Source organism: Bos mutus, chromosome 23 (genome assembly GCF_027580195.1).
Source record: "Bos mutus isolate GX-2022 chromosome 23, NWIPB_WYAK_1.1, whole genome shotgun sequence".
NCBI lineage: Eukaryota > Metazoa > Chordata > Mammalia > Artiodactyla > Bovidae > Bos > Bos mutus.
Window position 1 is genome coordinate 24,435,629 of NC_091639.1, and position 23,182 is coordinate 24,458,810.

General features: G+C 41.6%; 1 pseudogene; it reads right to left on the minus strand.

The window, feature by feature from the left end:
• Positions 1-349: 349 nt before the first annotated feature.
• On the minus strand, positions 350-22,353 carry LOC102271398 (DLA class II histocompatibility antigen, DR-1 beta chain-like; annotated as a pseudogene).
• Between the last annotated feature and the right edge of the window lie 829 nt (positions 22,354-23,182).

Consider the following 23,182-nt stretch of genomic DNA (forward strand, 5'->3'; position numbering starts at 1 on the left):
CCATCAAAGAGAACATTTTCAACAGGGTCACTGGACTAAGAGCAAACCAGATCCTAAGAAAGCACTCTCTGAAGAAGAGTAAGAGCTAATCAAGAAACCTTTTCATGATGCAAAGAAGCTGGTAGAGGGTTTTTGCTTGAACATTACCATCTTCACTTCAGCTTAGGAGTTCTGCAAAAGACAGTGGAGAGGGTTGTTTTCAGATCTAACTCAGCAAGCAGGCTTTGTCTGTGTGTGTGTGTGTGCACGTGCTCTTTCAGGGCATCATGTTAAAGCATTATATTATGAAGGAAAGCAAATTCTTACGTCTTCCTGAGCCAAAGCTACCTTAGAGCACAGTCCTTCCTGTTTAGTGGAGAGAAGAAGCTTTAATATCAACTGCCTGATCAAAGTCTGATTCAAAATCTTTTCTATTATTTCTCTTTCCAGTCTTGTTACCCCTACCATCTGTTATGGAGAGAGTAAATACTAGTTTAAAAGAGAATTAAAGAGCATTACCTGTTGGCTGAAGTCCAGAGTGTTTGGGGAAAGAGAAAGGAAGAAATATAATAAATGGAGGAAAGTCAGTCTCTAAAACACAATGTTCCCAGGCCCAGATGAGTCTTCTAAGATTTCTCTAATACCACAGCCCACATCACATGAGGCCAACCTGCAAGGCCAAACAGGAGAGCAGACATCAAGAGCATGAAGCTTTCCTCTCACAAATGGAATGTAATTTCATCAGCCTTAGTGTCCATCTGTCCCAGGGTCTCCACCCTAAATCACCATGCATGCTAACCTTTTTCCTAGCTCTAAATGCCATAATCTCTTATGTTTCAAACATAAGTTTCTAAGTTTCCAAGGCCTATTGAATCCTAGACTTTCAGGAAATTGAGGTCAATAGGGGCTTCCCAGGTAGATCTAGTGGTAAAGAACCTGCCTGTCAATGCAGGAGACATAAGAGAAGTGGGTTCGATCCTTGGGTGGGGAAAATCCCCTAGAGGAGGGCATGGCAACCCACTCCAGTATTTTTGCCTGGAGAATCCTATGAACAGAGGAGCCTGGCAGGCTACAGTTCATGGGATCACAGGGTCAAATATGACTGAAGTGATTTAGCAGGCATCCACGCAAGGGACGGAAAGGCTTTAGATGAGTTCTTTGATATACAGAGAACTAACTGAGCAAAGCCATATTTCTTCACTCAAAAGTGGGTGTCAGCTGCCAACAGGTTCCTTACCTTTCTGATTCCTAAACTAGATGAACAACCTGATCCCAAGGAAGAGCAGACCCAGAACAAAGCCCCTGACTCCACTCATCATCCTGCTCTGAGCAGAGTCAGATCATGCCCCTAGAAAAGAAGTCAGTTTCAGTGATCTTTATCCCAATCCAACTTCCCTAAGCTTTGAGGATGGGAGAAGAAGGTTGCCTGGAAGAATTAGAATACTTGGTCATTACAAAAAAGAGATTAAAAATCACACAGAGTAGCTATGAGGTTAAGGCATCGAACTCATTTAAACATCACAACCCTGACATAAAGCCATGACTTCTCCATCTCATGGTTGTGGAGCCTGGGACTCAAAGATGTTAAGTAGCTTGTCTAGTATGACAGAGCTAATAAAAGGCAGCGCTGAGACTGGACTCCTCTCATATCAAGAAGGTCCCTACATTGTAGAGGATGTGCTGCTTCTCAAATAACAGTGAACCCAGAGCAACAGCATTAGATGTACAAGTCCAGCCCAACAAAGGGGGCTGATGAACTGTGATATCACGGAGACTCAGAGCAGGGACACCTCTTCTCTGCCTGCCAGGAAGAACTGTCTCACCAGCAGGTATAGGTATTGATAGAAACTATCAAAGCATATCTGTAAACTATCAGAGGATTTCTAACACAGGATATCATAGAGCTATTCCCCAACAATTTGTGCTAAGAAAGAAAGAGCATGAAGCAAATAAAAAATATGGTGTGGAGAGAGGAGAAACCTGACACTCAGAGGTGAGCAAGCCCCCTTCTTGGTGGGTGAGGAACTTACGAGATCAGAAAGCTTGTCACTCCATTCCACTGTGAGAGGGCTCGTCTGGCTGGGGTGCTCCACTTGGCAGGTGTAGACCTCTCCACTCTGAGGAACTGTTTCAAGCATCACCACGGTCTGGAAGGTCCAGTCTCCATTCTGGATCAGGCCTGTGGAGATCACTCCAGCCTCTTCATGGCCGTTCTGGAACCACCTGACTTCAACGTGTCCTGGATAGAAACCATTCACAGAGCAGACCAGGAGGTTGTGGTGCTGCAGAGGCTGGGTCTTTGCAGGATACACAGTCACTGTAGGCTCCACTAGGAGGAAAACAGCAGAGGGACTAAGTGAAGGAGACAGTAAGTCTCCCTGACTGGCTGCCTTTCTTCATTTAGTCTGCTGTTCCAGACTGCAGGCTTGGACAAGCCCCGCTAGAGCTGGCCATGTGGCTAAATAGCAGTGCCATGAGCCTTGTCTTTAATCTGTAACGTGAACACATTAGATTTGAGAGATGTGGAGGAAATTTGTGGGTTTCTTTATCCAATGAACCATTTATTCATTATTCAATTAAAGTGTTTACAATTTTTTGCAAAGCAATTGTGTATCATTAATAGTACAACTTCTGTAACCATGCTGCCTGGGTTCAGTTCCAAGCTCTCTCTTTTACTGATGGATCCTAGTGTAATATTTGCATTCTCTGTGCCTCAGCTTTATGACCTACCAAGGAGGATAATAATATAAAGTGATCTCTGAAGGTTATCTGAGGATGACTGCACCTAAAGTATGTTAAGCCACAACTGGAATTTAGCCTTCAATATGTGTTAGCTACATATTATTTTTGTTTCATTAGAGAGAAAATATGGTTCAAAGTAATGTGGATAACTTAGGAAAGAGTAGTAGGGTAAGTGTAGAGATAGAATATGAAATCCTGGGAAAGCTGTGTCCAGGCACTCACACTTTAGAGCACCTCAGTTTGGGACAGGGTTTGGAATTCACTGATACATGGTCTTAGTGCCTCATTCTTAACTCCACCAGCCACAATAAACACAGTTAAAACAAACAAACAAACAAACAAAAACAAGAAGGAGAAACCTGGGGGAAACATTTTTACAATTTCACCAAATAAGATTTAAGATCGATGGTAAACCATTACTAACATTTTCTCAGTCTATTACATTAAATTAAAATATTTAAATTTCTAAAATGGAAAATAATGAACTGAATCAAAATATAAACCCCAAACTGGAGAAAATCATCAATGTGTTCATCTTAACACATAAAGAACCCATAAAATCACAGAGGAAAATACTAGGACCAGAGAGATAAGAGACAATATGTAATTCTTAAGGCAGTAATAACAATTAGCCAATAAATATGTGAGAAATGTTCAATAATTTTGGAAATAAAAAAATTTTAATTAAAAATTTTAAAAAGTAAAGTTTAAATTAAGTATTTGACTATCAGATCACATCAGATCAGTCGCTCAGTCGTGTCCGATTCATTGCGACCCCATGAATTGCAACACACCAGGCCTCCCTGTCCATCACCAACTCCTGGAGTTCACTCAGACTCATGTCCATCGAGTCAGTGATGCCATCCAGCCATCTCATCCTCTGTCGTCCCCTTCTCCTCTTGCCCCAATCCTCCCAGCATCAGAGTCTTTTCCAATGAGTCAACTCTTCACATGAGGTGGCCAAAGTACTGGAGTTTCAGCTTTAGCATCATTCCTTCCAAAGAAATCCCAGGGCTGATCTCCTTCAGAATGGACTGGTTGGATCTCCTTGCAGCCCAAGGAACTCTCAAGAGTCTTCTCCAACACCACAGTTCAAAAGCATCAATTCTTCAGTGCTCAGCCTTCTTCACAGTCCAACTCTCACATCCATACATGACCACAGGAAAACCATAGCCTTGACTAGACGACCTTTGTTGGTAAAGTAATGTCTCTGCTTTTGAATATGCTATCTAGGTTGGTCATAACTTTCCTTCCAAGGAGTAAGCGTCTTTTAATTTCATGGCTGCAGTCACCATCTGCAGTGATTTTGGAGCCCAGAAAAATAAAGTCTGACACTGTTTCCACTCTTTCCCCATCTATATCCCACGAAGTGATGGGACCGGATGCCATGATCTTCGTTTTCTGAATGTTGAGCTTTAAGCCAACTTTTTCACTCTCCACTTTCACCTTCATCAAGAGGTTTTTAGTTCCTCTTCACTTTCTGCCATAAGGGTGGTGTCATCTGCATATCTGAGGTTATTGGCATTTCTCCCAGCAATCTTGATTCCAGCTTGTGTTTCTTCCAGTCCAGCGTTTCTCATGATGTACTCTGCATAGAAGTTAAATAAACAGGGTGACAATACACAGCCTTGATGTACTCCTTTTCCTATTTGGAACCAGTCTGTTGTTCCACGTCCAGTTCTAACTGTTGCTTCCTGACCTGCATACAAATTTCTCAAAAGAGGCAGGTCAGGTGGTCTGGTATTCCCATCTCTTTCAGAATTTTCCACAGTTTATTGTAATCCACACAGTCAAAGGCTTTGGCATAGTCAATAAAGCAGAAATAGATGTTTTTCTGGAACTCTCTTGCTTTTTCCATGATCCAGCGGATGTTGGCAATTTGATCTCTGGTTCTTCTACCTTTTCTAAAACCAGCTTGAACATCAGGAAGTTCACGGTTCACATATTGCTGAAGCCTGGCTTGGAGAATTTTGAGCATTACTTTACTAGCGTGTGAGATGAGTGCAATTGTGTGGTAGTTTGAGCATTCTTTGGCATTGCCTTTCTTTGGGATTGGAATGAAAACTGACCTTTTCCAGTCCTGTGGCCACTGTTGAGTGTTCCAAATTTGCTAGCATATTGAGTGCAGCACTTTCACAGCATCATCTTTCAGGATTTGGAATAGCTCAACTGGAATTCCATCACCTCCAGTAGCTTTGTTCATACTGATGCTTTCTAAGGCCCACTTGACTTCACATTCCAGGATGTCTGGCTCTAGGTGAGTGATCACACCATCATGATTATCTGGGTTGTGAAGATCTTTTTTGTACAGTTCTTCTGTGTATTCTTGCCATCTCTTCTTAATATCTTCTGCTTGTTAGGTCCATACCATTTCTGTGCTTTATCGAGCCCATCTTTGCATGAAATGTTCCTTTGGTATCTCTGATTTTCTTGAAGAGATCCCTAGTCTTTCCCATTCTGTTGTTTTCCTCTATTTCTTTGCATCAATCGCTGAAGAAGGCTTTCTTATCTCTTCTTGCTATTCTTTGGAACTCTGCATTCAGATGTTTATATCTTTCCTTTTCTCCTTTACTTTTCGCTTCTCTTCTTTTCACAGCTATTTGTAAGGCCTCCCCAGACAGCCATTTTGCTTTTTTGCATTTCTTTTCCATGGGGATGGTCTTGATCCCTGTCTCCTGTACAATGTCACGAACCTCATTCCATAGTTCATCAGGCACTCTATCTATCAGATCTAGTCCCTTAAATCTATTTCTCACTTCCACTGTATAATCATAAGGGATTTGATTTAGGTCATACCTGAATGGTCTAGTGGTTTTCCCTACTTTCTTCAATTTAAGTCTGAATTTGGAAATAAGGAGTTCATGGTCTGAGCCACAGTCAGCTCCTAGTCTTGTTTTTGCTGACTGTATAGAGCTTCTCCATCTTTGGCTGCAAAGAATATAATCAATCTGATTTTGGTGTTGACCATCTGGTGATGTCCATGTATAGAGTCTTCTCTTGTGTTGTTGGAAGAGGGTGTTTGTTATGACCAGTGCATTTTCTTGGCAAAACTCTATTAGTCTTTGCCCTGCTTCATTCTGTATTCCAAGGCCAAATTTGCCTGTTACTCCAGGTGTGTCTTGACTTCCTACTTTTGCATTCCAGTCCCCTATAATGAAAAGGACATCTTTTTGGGTGTTAGTTCTAAAAGGTCTTGTAGGTCTTCATAGAACCGTTCAACTTCAGCTTCTTCAGCGTTACTGGTTGGGGCATAGACTTGGATTACTGTGATATTGAATGGTTTGCTTTGGAAACGAACAAAGATAATTCTGTCGTTTTTGAGATTGCATCCAAGTACTGCATTTCGGACTCTTCTGTTGACCATGATGGCTACTCCATTTCTTCTGAGGGATTCCTGCCCACAGTAGTAGATATAATGGCCGCCATGGCTACGCGGGCACAGGAGGGCCTATCCCACGTTGAAGGTCAGGAAGGGCGGTGGTGAGGAGATACCCCTTGTCCAAGGTAAGGAGCATTGGCTGCCCTTTGCTGGAGCAGCCGTGAAGAGATACCCCACGTCCAAGGTAAGAGAAACCCAAGTAAGATGGTAGGTGTTGCAAGAGGGCATCAGAGGGCAGACACACTGAAACCATACTCACAGAAAACTAGTCAATCTAATCACACTAGGACCACAGCCTTGTCTAACTCAGTGAAACTAAGCCATGCCCATGGGGCAACCCAAGATGGGCGGGTCATGGTGGAAAGATCTGACAGAATGTGGTCCACTGGAGAAGGGAATGGCAAACCACTTCAGTATTCTTGCCTTGAGAACCCCATGAACAGTAGTATAAAAGGCAAAATGATAGGATACTGAAAGAGAAACTCCCAGGTCAGTAGGTGCCTAATATGCTACTGGAGATCAGTGGAGGAATAATGCCAGAAAGAATGATGGGATGGAGCCAAAGCAAAAACAATACCCAGCTGTGGATGTGACTGGTGATAGAAGCAAGGTCCAATGCTGTAAAGAGCAATATTGCATAGGAACCTGGAATGTCAGGTCCATGAATCAAGGCGAATTGGAAGTGGTCAAACGAGATGGCAAGAGTGAAGGTCGACATTCTAGGAATCAGCGAACTGAAATGGACTGGAATGAGTGAATTTAACTCAGATTTGGCTATAATGAAAGAAATATCTAACAAAAGGGAATGTAATATATATTTTATAATTATAAAAATAAATATTAACCACACAAATACTATTAGCATTCATTATAAAAAAGTAACAGTGTGTTAAGTGGCAAAGCTATCAATATAATTCAGAAAGCTGGTTTCACAAGCATTTCAACTATGTAAAAGTACATATAAAGAAAACCAAAAAAGCAAGAAATTTAGACATAAACAAAGCCTTAGAGTAATCAGAAGTGCCTCAGAAGTTCCCCATCTCTCAAGAATTAGTCTGCTCTTTGTCAATGAAATGCTTTTGCATGCAGACACCTGCACACTTATTTCTGGGGGGTCAGTATTAAGAGGGTGTGTACCTAGAGCAGGTGTGACTCTCCTCACATGCTGCCAATCCTTGAACATTCCTCACCTCTCCTTCCCAAACCCTCCCCCCAACCTCAGACACCTTGAAGTCCCCTCCTCCTCTCTAACCACCCGCCCACCAGTGGTGACTCCCCTGCCCCACCTCTTTTCTCCCACAAGGACCATCAAGGATGCCTGGAGTCTTCCTTCTGCACCCCTCCCCCCTCCCCCCACACACCCTCCCTCCTGGTCCTCCCAGATTCCAGGGTACTCCCCCCACCACACACACTGTCTCTTTCCTTTCACAATAACTGACAAAGTCATACAGGCAGATGAAAGAAGAACCCGTGGTAGTTGAGGGGTGCCTGTGGAGCCAATGAGGGAGCACTAGTGGCCCTCCTGTGCTTGGGCAGCCCTCATTGGTGGCCGTCACATCAGTTCCTTCCTGGGAGCCCACCAGGGTGACCGAATCCTGCTGTTCCCACAGCACATTTCATGGTGCAGGGCAAGTCCAAGTGTCATTTCTCCAGGCAACATGCTCTCACAGGAACTCTCCTTAAGCATACTTGCTCATAATACAACACATTCACCGGACTCAGTCTCTCTATCTCTTTGTCTCTCTCTCTCTCTGACACACACACACACACACACACACACACACACACACACACTGTCCCCAGTCCCCTGGCCGCCCACCCCTGTGCTCACCTTGCTGCTGCACCATGAAGCTCTCACCAATCCAGTAGTTGTATCTGCAGAACGTGTCCACCACAGCCTGCGTTCACTCCACAAAGTCCTTCTGATGATTCCAACTCTCAGCGAAGAGCCTGCCCCGCTCAGTCACTGCCCTGAACTCACCCACATCGTCGCTGACAAAATGCACCAACTCCTTCTGGTTATAGAAGTATCTGGCCAAGAACCGTACCTGCTCAGTCCGGATGGAGAAATGACACTCGGACTTGCCCTGCACCATCAAATGTGCTGTGGGAACACCAGGATTCGGTCACCCTGGTGGGCTCCCAGGAAGGAACTGATTTGACGGCCACCAATGAGGGCTGCCCAAGCACAGGAGGGCCACTAGGGCTCCCTCATTGGCTCCACAGGCACCCCTGAACTACCACGGGCCCTTCTTTCATCTGCCTACAGTGGAGGGAGGCGAAGGTGGGCAGAGGAGACCCCTCAGGTCTCCAAGTGGCTTCAGTGGTCGACTGGAGCCCTTCAAGCCTGAGCTGGACCAGGATTTTCCCCATCACCAGTCTTCCCTGAAGCCCCAACCAGAAAGACACTCATGACTCCCTCCTCTCACCCCCCCCCACAAGTTCTTTAGCTCTTCCTCCAGAGCACTTACTTCTTTACTGGTGAGCTTCAGGCCTGTGCTGTCCCCTAGGAATCCAAAGAAGCTTAATATTTAGTAAAAGTGATGGACAAAATTCACCATACAAGAATTTATATGAGAGTGAGAAATGTCAAAAGAGAAATGTGCAAAATCTATAACAGAAAATTACAGGATGATCTAAATTACATTAGGGTGCCAAAGAAGTCATTTCTAAAGGAAGATGGTGATGATGTGATATGAAAGGTTAAGTGAATATGAGCTAGAGGAAAAGTGGGTATGAATCTCAGTTTGGGGGAAGTGGAGTCACATTTTAGATAAAATAATACAATGGGCCAAAATATGAAAGAATTGATGAATTTCCTCATCAGTTCAAGAAATGACAAGAAAACGATTCACTGGAGCACTGAGAATGAGAGGAAGGAGAGTAAAGATGAGAAATCACAGGGAGCTGGGTGTGTTAGCATTTTGGCTTTACAGTATTGATAAATACTGAAGATAAATATCAATAGTAGTAAAGAGAAACTACTGAAGAGTTTTGAGGATATTAAAAGCAACATCAGAATACAGGTCCACAATCCCACATCAGCATTTCTAAATCCAAAAAACTCAGAAAACCAGTTTAAAAAAAAAAATGGTGCAAAAATCCATTTGGAAGATCTTACCTGAGAAAGTTAGATGTGTCTCAGTTCTTATCATCATATGTGCGTTTATATTTTCAATATTTTAAACATCATACATATATGTATGCATATATTCAGGATTTCCCTGATGGCTCAGATGGTAAAGAATCTGCCTGCAATACAGGAGACATGGGTTCAACCCCTGGGTTGCAAAGATCCCCTGGAGAAGTAAAAAGCTACCCACTCCAGCATTCCTCCCTGGATAATTCCATGGACAGAGGAGCCTGGCAGGCTGCAGTCCACAGGGTCACAAAGAGTTGGACCCAACTGAGTGAAAATGTCAAAACAGAGTTAAAGAATAATCCTGCAATTAAGATGAATAAATGAAAGCATTTAACAATTTCAACATGTGGATTAGCCACTAAGTCGTGTCTGACTCTTTCGTGACCCCATGGACTGTAGCCTGCAAAGGTTTCTGTCCATGAGATTTCCCAGGTGAGAATACTGGAGTGGGTTGCTATTTTATTCTCCAGGGGATCTTCCTCACAGAGGGATCAAACTTGTGTCTCCTGCATGACAGATTCTTTATCACTGAGCCACCTGGGAAGCCCTTTCAATAACATAGAATATACAATTACTACAGAAGATTGAAGCATTTTACTGAAAAATTTGTGCAGTCACTACTACTTATGACTTACAAAAGCAAGTTGTTGAAAGTTAACAGATGATGAAGAACTCATGCAATATTGAAAAACATTGCATAAAGTAAAAAATAAAAATGCAGAGAGTTCCAGAAAAACATCTACTTCTGCTTTATAGACTATGCCAAAGTCTTTGACTGTGTTGATCACAACAAACTGTGGAAATTTCTTCAAGAGATGGGAATACCAGACCACTTGACCAGCCTCCTGAGAAATCTGTATGCAGGTCAAGAAGTGACAGTTAGAACTGGACATGGAACAACAGACTAGTTCCAAATTGGGAAAAGAATATGTCAAGGCTGTATATTGTCACCCTGCTTATTTAACTTATATGCAGAATACATCATGAGAAATGCTGGGCTGGAAGAAGAACAAGCTGGAATCAAGATTGCCGGGAGAAATACCAATAACCTCAGATATGCGAAGAATTGATGCTTTTGAACTGTTGTGTTGGAGAAGACTCTTGAGAGTCCCTTGCACTGCAAGGAGATCCAACCAGTCCATTCTGAAGGAGATCAGCCCTGGGATTTCTTTGGAAGGAATAATGCTAAAGCTGAAACTCCAGTACTTTGGCCACCTCATGCGAAGAGTTGACTCATTGGAAAAGACTCTGATGCTGGGAGGGATTGGGGGCAGGAGGAGAAGGGGACGACAGAGGATGAGATGGCTGGATGGCATCACTGACTCGATGGACGTGAGTCTCAGTGAACTCCGGGACTTGGTGATGGACAGGGAGGCCTGGCGTGCTGCGATTCATGGGGTCGCAGAGAGTCAGACATGACTGAGCAACTGATCTGATCTGATCTGATGCAGATAATACCACCCTTATGGCAGAAAGCAAAGAAGAACTAAAGAGCCTCTTGATTAAAGTGAAAGAGGAGAGTGAAAAAGCTGGCTTAAAACTCAGTATTCAGAAAACTAAGATCATGGCATCTGCTCCCATTACTTCAAGGCAAATAGATGGAGAAACAGTGACAGACTTTATTTTCTTGAGCTCCAAAATCACTGCAGGTGGTGAATGCATCCATGAAATTAAAAGATGCTCCTTGGAAGAAAGCTATGACCAACCCAGACAGCTTATTAAAAAGCAAAGGCATTACTTTGCCAATAAAGTCTGTCTAGTCAAAGCTATGGTTTTTCCAGTAGTCATATATGGATGTGAGAGTTGGACCATAAAGAAAGCTGAGTGCCAAAGAATTGATGTTTTTGAACTATGATGCTGGATAAGACTCTTGAGAGTCCCCTGGACTGTGAGGAGATCCAGCCAGTCCGTCCTAAAGGAAATCAGTCCTGAATATTCATTGGAAGGACTGATGCTGAAGCTGAAGCTCAATACTTCGACCTAGCTTTTTGGTAAAACATGGTAAACCACAAGGAACTTTGGTAAACTTTGGTAAACCACAGGGAACTGAATTGAAAGGTGAGTAAAAGTATGGGTCTAGACTTTTTAGATATAACACAGTGCAATCCAATGTTTTTAACTTCAACACTGTTGACATTTTTGGATCAGGTAATTTTTTTGCTGTGAATGTGCTGTTTTGTACATTTTAATCTGTTTTCCTGCATCTCTGGCTTCTACACTCTAGATATCACAACAATCCCCCAGTTGTGACAATAAAAAATAGCTCCAGATATTGCCTAAAGTTGCTTGGCAAAGGAAGATGAAAGGGATATACAGTCTCTGGATAAGAATCATGGGGTAAACCATCTGAAAAATCTGTGATTAAAAAAGAAAAACATTGTTAATCATGGTGTGCTGAGAATTGGATTGTAAATGAAGTATTATATCTTTTAAAAACATTGATGTTATATGAAATATGTTTTTTTTTTTTAATCTGGACCCAGTGCAAAGCTATTTTTCCAGCACATTTGTTACTGAATTTGTTTGAGAGGAAGGTTTACTGATTTCTTTGCCTTGTCAACAGTTGCTTCAGCTGTGTCCGTCTCTTTGCTACACCTCAGACTGTTAGCTTGCCAGGTTCCTCTGTCCATGGGATTCTCCAGGTAAGAATACCGAGGTGGGTTGCCATGCCTTCCTCCAGGGGATCTTCCCCATCCAGGGGTCGATCCCGCACCTCTCAAGTCTCCTGACCACTAGTGCCACCTGGAAGCCCCAGTCAGTCACTAAGCCATGTTAATTTATTCATCCTTCTTGATTTTCATTCCACTGAGCCATTACTTATATTTAGTAGTAAATTTCAGCCACAGCCATTTCATCCAGTACAATGGCCCAAACTGACTCATTTTCTAACTTTTGATTCCCTACTCTCAATAATACTAGTAGATATCAAATCGCCAGCCTTGGTCAGATACAGAACTCTCACTTCTGTAATCAAGTTCCCTCAGAAGGGGGAAACTAAGAAAAGATGACATTCTCAATTAGACAGATTAGCAAAACTGAACAGACCTTCCTAAATCTCTCTGGCCCTTTAGGTATGATTGTAGGGAGGAGAGGAACCTGGATCAGACCATCCATGTCTTGCTGCTAAGTAGCTTCAGTCGTGTCCGACTCTGTGCGACCCCATGGACGGCAGCCCACCAGGCTCCTCTGTCCCTGGGATTCTCCAGGCAAGAACACTGGAGTGGGTTGCCATTTCCTCCTCCAATGCATCAAAGTGAAAAGTCAAAGTGAAGTCGCTCAGTCGTGTCCGACTCTAGAGACCCCATGGACTGCAGCCTACCAGGCTCCTCCATCCATGGGATTTTCCGGGCAAGAATACTGGAGTGGGGTACCATTGCCTTCTCACTATTCACAAATCCTCTGAGGTCCTACTTAACAGACAAGAAAGTTAAAAAATAAAGTGTGAAGTTGCTGTTTACTGTAGCTTGTATATATCAACCTACATGGTTGGGTGAGCAATGTTAGTCCACAGTCATGTTCTGTCTATATAGTAACAGAACTATATGTATGGCCATACATATAGTTGGCCATCCCTTGGCCATGTGCCATTTAGCAAATAAAAATACACTGTGCCCAATTAAAGATTCTGGATAAATTATTTGCTGTTTATTTGAAATTCAAATTTAAATTTAACTGACTGTCCTATATTTTATTTGGCAACCAAAGCTCAACTTGATAATAAAGTTGATAATAAACTCCAGAGAAGAATTCATGTTCCTCAACACATAGCCATGATCTCTAGTACATAGTGTAAATCTTTATAGAAATTTTCAAATAATAAATGTGAAATGAATTAAAATTTCCCCTATATATTGAAATATACCATAAGGCACACTGATGTTACATATGAACATCAGAAATGTTACCAATTATTCAGACTCAGCTTAGCCACTATATATAGTATGAAGAATATGTCACAATTTTAAGGGACATGGCCTGAATACAGTGACAAAGCTAGCTCCCTTCCTTCCCCCATCCCATGATAGCTCACCCCCCTCACCCCCGCTGGAAAGGTAGGCACTTATGTGGGGGTGTCCCTGGCCCAAGCCAGGGGAGGGTTCATCACCATCAGTATCACTGTCAGAGCTGCCATCCAGGAGCCTCTGGGGAAACAGTCACACCATGCTGGAGAACAGGAAAAGACAAGGTGTGGGGGAGCAGGGAAGTCTCACTCAGTAAAGACATGAGCCCTCCTCCACCCACATTCCAAGTGATACCAACAAAGGGCTCATATCTTTGTTCCTGGATTGGGTGAGCTCAGTATTGGAGAACCAATCAGCACCAGAGATGAGAAGCATCATCAGTTGCTGATCAGAGATTTAGTATGAGAGTCCTCTTCTGAAACTTTAGAATTTCTTCCCTTAAAAGGTTTTCATTTATTGCTTCAAAGGTTTGTCCAGTCACATATGAAACATTTTAATTGAGCCCTTGTTGTGAGCCATCTGTATGCTGGCCAGTGAATTATTAATATACTCAAGTTTGACTTTTAGGATTGCTTCTTTCCTCTGCATTTGGAGAAAGAGCTATTTTGACAAATGTATGTGTGGATGTGTTTAGAAGTTGAGGTGGTGGATAAAAATGATTGCAAGTTAGGAGACCTTTAATCAGTCCCTTGTTGCACTGCAACTTAGTCTTACAGATTTGGGGAAATTACTTACCTTCTACAGTTGACCTTTCAGTTGCTTCAGTACTGAAAAGTGCTGTGATTCTGTGGACTCCTCAAGGAACAGTATCTCCTGGTAACTGATGATATGACAGAATTATCGCTGTTGATTAGACAGCAGCCTGTCCCTCCTAACAGCTTGAGACGTCTCAATAAACTAAAGAAAATTTAAAGCTAGACAATAATTTAACCCAAGTAAAAAGGTTTTTCAAATATGACTCCTGATACTGTCACTGACCTTAGTGACACCTCCAGAAAACACATTAAGAAGCTTCCGTGGACTAGAAGGTATTAAAGATACCTTTGTAGAGTACACAATCTAACAGTGTGAAAACGCCAACTGTCCAAATCAAAGTATGCAGGGAACTGAAGAATTGATAAAGGACTCAAAGTCAGTCTTTGGCCCAATGACTCAGTTTTAGCATAATTAGTGTTTCTATGAAAATGTGTTCAATTTTTTACTCCCAGTGCTTATTATGATTTCCTCATTTTATTGGAAATATGTCCCCTGAATACATCTCCTCTTGTGCTTTATCCTAAAGAAAGATATGGAAAGACCTTGCTCTTAAATTTATTATGATGTGTTCAAGAAATAGAACACTATGAAAAGGAGACAAAAATATACAATGGAGAAAAGACAGTCTCTTCAATAATTAGTGCTGGGAAAACAGGGCTGCTCCATGTAAAAAAAATGAAATCAGAACATTCTCTAACACCATATACAAAAATAAACTCAAAATGGATTAAGGCTTAAATGTAAGACCAGAAACCACGTAAGTTCTAGACAAAAACATAGGCAGAACATTCCTTGAGATAGATCATAGCAGAATTTTATGGACCTGACTCCTAAAGCAAAGGGAATAAAAGCAAAAATAAACAAATGGGACCTAATTAAACCTAAAAGTTTTTGCATAGTAAAGGAAACCATTCACAAAATGAAAAGACTGAATGGTAGATAATATTTGCTAATAGCATAAATGATAAGGAATTAATATCAAAAATATATAAACAGCTCATATAACTCAAAATTAAATTAAAAAACCAAACAACCCAATTTAAAAATGAGCAAAATACCTGAATATGTATTTTTCTAAAGAAGACATACAGATGGCCACTGCTGCTGCTGCTGCTACTAAGTCGCTTCAGTCGTGTCCAACTCTGTGCAACCCCATAGACGGCAGCCCACCAGGCTCCTCTGTCCATGGGATTCTCCAGGCAAGAACACTGGAGTGGGTTGCCATTTCCTTCTCCAGTGCAGGAAAGTGAAAAGTGAAAGTGAAGTCACTCAGTCATGTCTGACTCAGCAACCCCATGGACTGCGGCCCACATACCCAACATCATTGATCAACAAAGAAATACAAATTAAGACCACAATGAGATATAATCTCACACCTGTAGGAATGGTTATCATCAAAAAGAACACAAGTAACACATGTTGGAGAGGATGTAGAGAAAAGGGAACACTCATACACTGTTGGTGGGAATGTGAATTGATGCAGCCACTGTGGAAGATTTCATGGAGGTTTTTCAAGAAACTAAAAATAGAACCCAGCAATTCCATTCCTGGGTATATATCTAAAAAGAAAAAGGAAAGAAAACACTAATTCAAAATGATTGATGCAGCATTAATTATAATGGCCAAGGTATGGAGACAAGTTTAGTGTCAATCAACAGATGAATGGGTAAAGAAGATGTGGTATATATAGCCAACAAAAAATAATGAAATTTTGCCATTTGTAGCAACATAGACAGAATTGGAGCGGTGTTATACTAAGTGAAGTCAGGGAGAGCAAGACAGATATTGTACGATAGCTCTTATATGTGGAAATCTAAAAACTAAAATAAACTAGCATGTGCTTGTATGCTACATCGCTTCAGTCGTGTCCAACTCTGTGCGATCCTATGGACTACAACCTTCCAGGCTCCTCTATCCATGGGATTCTCCAGGCAAGAATACTGAAGTGGGTTGCCATGCCCTCCTCATGAAATCTTCCCAACCCAGGGATCGAACCCGTGTCTCTTATGTCTACCTGCATTGACAGGTGGGTTCTTTACCACTAGTGCCACCTGGGAAGCCCAAAACAAATTAGGATTTATAGCGAAAAGAATCAGATTCAAAGATATAGAAAACAAGCTAGTGGTTACCAGTGGGAAGAGGGAAATGAGGAGGGGCAAAAAAGGGAAGGGGGTTAAGAGATACAAACTATTATGTATAAAATAAAAAATGAGCTACAAGGATATATTGTACAACAGAAGGAATGGAGCTAATATTTTATAATGTCTATAAATGGAGTTTAACCTTTTAAAATTGTAAATTACTATGTTGCATACCTGTATCATATAATATGCTCCCCCCAACTCCAGTATTCTGGCCTGGAGAATTCCTAGAAGCCTCTTGATGAAAGTGAAAGTGGAGAGTGAAAAAGTTGGCTTAAATCTCAACATTCAAAAAAAGAAGATCATGGCATCTGGTCCCATCACTTCATGGGAAATAGATGGGGAAACAGTGGAAACAGTGTCAGACTTTATTTTTCTGGGCTCCAAAATCACTGCAGATGGTGATTGCAGCCATGAAATTAAAAGACGCTTACTCCTTGGAAGGAAAGTTATGACCAACCTAGATAGCATATTCAAAAGCAGAGACATTACTTTGCTACCACAGGTTCATCTAGTCAAGGCTATGGTTTTTCCTGTGGTCATGTATGGATGTGAGAGTTGGACTGTGAAGAAGGTTGAGTGCCGAAAAATTGATGCTTTTGAACTGTGGTGTTGGAGAAGACTCCTGAGAGTCCCTTGGATTGCAAGGAGATCCAACCAGTCCATTGTGAAGGAGATCAGCCCTGGGATTTCTTTGGAAGGAATGATGCTAAAGCTGAAACTTCAGTACTTTGGCCACCTCATGTGAAGAGTTGACTCACTGGAAAAGAGTCTGATGCTGGGAGGGATTGGGGGCAGGAAGAGAAGGGGACGACAGAGGATGAGATGGCTGGATGGCATCTCTGACTCGATGGACGTGAGTCTGGGTGAACTCCGGGAGTTGGTGATGGGCAGGGAGGCCTGGCGTGCTGTGATTCATGGGGTTGCAAAGAGTCAGACACGACCAAGAGACTGAACTGAACTGAACTGATAGTCCATAGGGTCACAAAGAGATAGGTGACTCCAAACCCCATAAGCTCAGCCATTACCTCATACAACCTCACTTTGAATTTCTGAGGAAAATAGTGCCCCTAGATCAAAACCATTCTCCTCACTTTAATTCATGGATATACATATCAATCAGACTACATTTTTTAACAAATGGCAACATTTTATATGAATTGAGAGAACTGATGTGGTACAATTACAATTTATTCAGAATATTCCCATGACCAGCATTGTTAGTCACCTCTGGAAATGAAAAAAAGTTGCATTTCTCTTACGTGATGATACTCATAGCTCCCTACTAATCTCCTTCTAATTGAAGATAAGTTCAGTTCAGTTCAGTCTCTCAGTCGTGTCCGACTCTTTGCGACCCCATGAATAGCAGCACGCCAGGCCTCCCTTCCATCACCATCTCCCAGAGTTCACTCAGACTCATGTCCATCGAGTCAGTGATGCCATCCAGCCATCTCATCCTCTGTTGTCCCCTTCTCCTCCTGCCCCCAATCCCTCCCAGCATCAGAGTCTTTTCCAATGAGTTAACTCTTTACATGAGGTGGCCAAAGTACTGGAGTTTCAGCTTTAGCATCATTCCTTCCAAAGAACACCCAGGGCTGATCTCCTTCAGAATGGACCGGTTGTATCTCCTTGCAGTCCAAGGGACTCTCAAGAGTCTTCTCCAACACCACAGTTCAAAAGCATCAATTCTTCGGCACTCAGCTTTTTTCACAGTCCAACTCTCACATCCATACATGACCACAGGAAAAACCATAGCCTTGACTAGACAAACCTTTGTTGGCAAAGTAATATCTCTGCTTTTGAATATGCTGTCTAGGTTGGTCACAACTTTTCTTCCAAGGAGTAAGCGTCTTTTAATTTCATGGCTGCAGTCACCATCTGTAGTGATTTTGGAGCCCAGAAAAATAAAGTCTGACACTGTTTCCCCATCTATTTCCCATGAAGTAATGGGACCAGATGCCATGATCTTCATTTTCTGAATATTGAGTTTTAAGCCAACTTTTTCACTGTCCTCTTTCACTCTCATCAAAAAGCTTTTTCGTTCCTCTTCACTTTCTGCCATAAGGGTGGTGTCATCTGCATAGCTGAAGTTATTGATATTTCTCCTGGCAATCTTGATTCCAGGTTGTGCTTCTTCCAGCCCAGTGTTTCTCATGATGTACTCTGCATATAAGTTAAATAAGCAGGGTGACAAAATACAGCCTTGACGTACTCCTTTTCCTATTTGGAACCAGTCTGTTGTTCCATGTCCAGTTCTAACTGTTGCTTCCTGATCTGCATATAGAGCACTCCAAATTCCTATATCGAATTTTGTTTTCAACTCTTAGTTAGGACTTATCAGTATAATGTAGTGTGAGTATGAACATTTTGGAATAAAACAGAAATGGTATCTCACTTACTTTGGAAACATAAATTTCTAGTAATGTGGAAAGTTCAAAACTTTTTGAAGAGGTTAGGTGAACATCATTATTGACCCTGAATTTAAGGAAAACCTATGTTCCCAAGCCCAGTGAGAGTTCAGTACAATTGGAAGTTGTGTCGTTGCAACCAGGAGAATATTACATTCAATATCGTAAAGCAATTTTGAGAATGTTGGAGGAGTATATAGCCCTCACTAATAACTGCTACAATGCATAATTTGGTCATTTGTTTATTCCATAACTTACACCAGGAAGATAAGTGTATAAAAACTGATGTTATTAAACATCCACCTAGAGATCTAAAGATGAGCTGAGTGAGAAAGACACCCTGCCAGAATTTATAGTTCAGAATTTGGGACCTGACCTTAAAGAAAAGTCTTTCAGAGGAGTCTAGTCAATTGTTAAAACGAGAACCAATGGCTCAGTTAACTTAAAAAATGACCTTGCTATATTGTTAACCAGAGCAGGGGAAAATGTTTTCTAATAACTACAGCAGAGACATTACTTTGCCAACAAAGGTCCATCTAGTCAAGGCTATGGTTTTTCCAGTAGTCATGTATGGATGTGAGAGTTGGACTGTGAAGAAAGCTGAGCGCCAAAGAATTGATGCTTTTGAACTGTGGTGTTGGAGAAGACTCTTGAGAGTCCCTTGGACTGCTAGGAGATCCAACCAGTCCATTCTGAAGGAGATCAGCCCTGTGTGTTCTTTGGAAGGAATGATGCTAAAGCTGAAACTCCAGTACTTTGGCCACCTCATGCGAAGAGTTGACTCATTGGAAAAGACTCTGATGCTGGGAGGGATTGGGGGCAGGAGGAGAAGGGGACGACAGAGGATGAGATGGCTGGATGGCATCACTGATTCGATGGACATGGGTCTGTGTGAACTCTGGGAGTTGGTGATGGACAGGGAGGCCTGGCGTGCTGCGATTCATGGGGTCGCAAAGAGTCAGACACAACTGAGCGACTGAACTGAACTGAATAACTACAGCAAAAGATAACATAATAACTATTAGAAGCATTAACCTTCTCCAAAAGTGAGGAAAAGTTACTACTCCTAAAAATTGTAAACTATGAAAAACACAAAAGGATAAAAAGAATCAGTCCTATAGTAATTAATTCTGCCATCTGGGCAAAATACATAGCAGTCAGTTTATGTCCTTCTGGAACAGGAGTTAAACACTAACTTCTTTTAGCTGTCATCATCTCTTTTGGTGCTACTACTGTTATTAACTGCAATAATTGCAATATCTCCAGTCTGACCATGATCCTTTCCCCACCCTAGAGTTCTATAGGCATGTGTTTTCAAGCTCGGCAAAACAAACTCCTTGTTATGCTCCTATATGGACAAATCACTGGAATGTTAACCCAGATGGGAATCTAAGAGTGCCTCTAGTTGTCCCCCTTTGTTAGTTAAAGATACAGTCACTATAAGAAGATTCACACTGCCAAAAGTTTGGCTATTTTCTCAGTGTTATTAATTATAATTTAAAAAGATTGTTGTCAGGGAATATATTCTATATGATTTTATTCCTGTGACCCTTTGTGCAACTTGTTTTATGGCCATAGCATATGGTTTATTTTGTAGATATTCTTTGTAACAATTAAGGAAATACATACCCTGTAGTTATTGGAGGTAGTCAAATTCATGTCAACTATAAATTAAAAATTTTAGCTTCTTACATCTTTGAATTCTTTACTTATATTTGTTTGCATGAATCTACAGAGATGTTTTTCTGCCTTCTATCTACTTTCTCTGAAGAAGGGAATGACAATCCACTCCAGTATTCTTGCCTGGAGAATTCCATGGACAGAGGAGCCTGGTGGGCTATAGCCCATGGGGTCGCAAAGAGTAGGTCTCAATCGAGCGACTAATACTTCATTTCATCTACTTTCCAATTTCCCATGCCACCACAATGAACGTTACCAAACTCAGGTTTGGCTGTTCACTGCTCCAGAGTTAACCAATACTTCGAATGCCGGCAGCCCACCACCTTCTTGGGCTGTTGGTTTTCTAAATAAGGTCCCTATTCCTTGTCCTAACACATTGTCTCTCAGTTGACTGGCCTGTTGCATTGGCAAGCCATAGGAGCTTAGACTCAGTAAGTGTTGAAGCCCATCATTAGCCTAATAAAAGAGTTCAAGAAATACCCACGATTGGATATTTGATTCATTTTGATATATGGCAAAACCAATACAATATTGTAAAGTTTAAAAATAAAAATAAAACGCAAAAAAAAAAAAGAAAAAAAAAACAAGGAAAAGAGAAAAAAGAACAGGATTACAGAAATTATCAGGGCATCAAGCCCTGACAAGTCACCTATATTTCTTAGATTTTTTTTGCCCCTTTCTGTAGCCCATGGTGTGAAGAAACTTGTGTTTTTGTCTTTGAAAACACAAAATGTAGGAGACTGCCATGAAATGGGTTCAACAAGGGTTTGTTCTAGTTTAGGCAAATATTCCTAATCAGAGAATACAGAAAATCCAAGAAAAAACAAGAAAGGAAACAGGAAAATCTTTGGAGTGACAAAACTTCAGTAATGTAAATAAAACCATTATTGTTTTATGATGCATTTCTATTCTTTCTACTTCCTTCCTTGAAACTGTATAAAGCAGAAGTTGTTCACTCCATATTTATTTGAGAAAGACTTTATGAAGAATATGGACAGAAGATGAGTTCAGATGCACAGGAGACAGTAAAGGTTAAAAACAGAAAGCACCAGAAAAAAATGAACATAAGGTATTGCAATCAATATTGAGGACTTCCAGGTCAAGAATAGGGGCTGAGGAAGCCATCAAGAAGCACATCTTCTGCAGGGTCACTCAACCAAGAGGAAACTAGACCCTAAGAAGTACTATTGTGGAAAAATTGAGTGAATTAGGAAACTTTTTCATGCTTCTGGGACAGAAGGTTTTTGCTTGAGTGTCACCACCTTCACTTCAGCTCAGGAGTCCTGCAAAAGATAGAAGAGAGAGTTGTTTCCAGATCTAATTCTGCAAGCAGTTTTTTGCTCCTCTTTCAAGGGCCTCATGTTAAAGCATTGTAGTAAGAAGGAACACAAAATAAGTCTCCCTGAGCCAAAAGCTACTTTAGAGCATAGGCCTTCTGTTTTGTGGAGAGAAGAAGCTTTAGTGGAAACACCCAATCATATGTCAGATCCAGTCCTTCCCATTATTTCAGTCTCTGTCTTGTAGCTTCTACCACCTGTTCTAGGGAGACTACACATGTTTCTAAAAGAGAGTTAAAGAGCATTACCTGTTGGCTGAAGTGCAGGGTGTCCCAGGAAAGAGAAGGGAAGATACATGCTAAAAATATATGGAGGCAAGTTAGTCCCCAGATACAATATTCCCAGCCTCTGACCTCAGATTTCCCTAATATGAAATCCATATCACATGATGCCAGGGCAAGTAGAGCAGACACTGAGAGCTTGTGACCTAAGAAGCTTCTGTCACATAAATTCAGTGTAACTTCTTCAGTCTTAGTGTCTCTTCCTGCATTTGCCCCAGGATCTCTACCACAAATCTCCATGCATGTTAACATTTTCCTTATATCTGCAAGCCATCACCTCATATTTAACCATAGTTAACCATGGACTGTCAATTTCCGGATTTCAGGAAATTTGAGGTCAACTAGGAAAAGAAAGATTTTATAAAGGGTTGTTGAGAGACCCTTTATAGAGAATTAACTGAGCAAAGTCATATTTCTTCCCCCCAAAGTCTGTAAGGAGTGTCAGCTGCCAACAGGCTCTTTACCCTTCTGATTCCTGAAGTGGGTGAACAGCCCCACCACAAGGAAGAGCAGACCCAGAGCAAAGCCCCCGACTCCACTCATCATCTTGCTCTGAGCAGAGTCAGACTGTGCCCCTGAGAAAAGAAGCTAGTTTTAGTGATTTTTAGCCCAATTCTAACTTCTCTGAGACTTTGAGACTCAAAACTGTGAGATTAGGGGGAAAAAAGTTTACCCTGGAAAAATAATTCACCATTTCTGGAAAAGAGATTTAAGAATCACACCGAGCAGATACAAGCCGAGCATTAAACTCATTTAAATATCACATAAGGCTGCTACTTCAACATCTTAAGGGTGAGGTGCCAGGAACTCAATGATGTTAAGTAATTTGTCTAGCATGACAGAGCTAATAAAAGGCAGAGCTAAGACTGGACTCACTTCATAACAAGAAGGGCCTTACATTGTAGAGGATGTATCCCTTGTCAAATAACAATGAACTCAGAGCAACAGGGTCAGAAGTGCAAGCCCAGCCTGACAAAGGGAACTGGTGTCCTGGGCCATGGGGTGACCCTGAACTGTGATATCACTGGGACATTCAAACTAGGAACAACTCTATTCTGCTGTCAGGTATAACTGCCTTCCTGGAGGGTATAGGTATTAGTCGAAACTATCACAGGATATCTATAAATATCAAAGGATTTCTATCACAGGATAGTCACAAGACTATTCTAATAACCTAAGCTGAAGGATAGAAGAAAATAGAGCAAATGAAAATAGGCTGCAGGGAGAGGAGACACCTGACACTCAAGAGTAAGCAAGCCCCCTCCTTGGTGAGTGAGAAATTTATGAGATCAGAGAGCTTCTCACTCCATTCCACTGGGAGAGGGCTTGTCTAGCTGGGGTGCTCCACTTGGCAGGTGAAGACCTCTGAGGAACT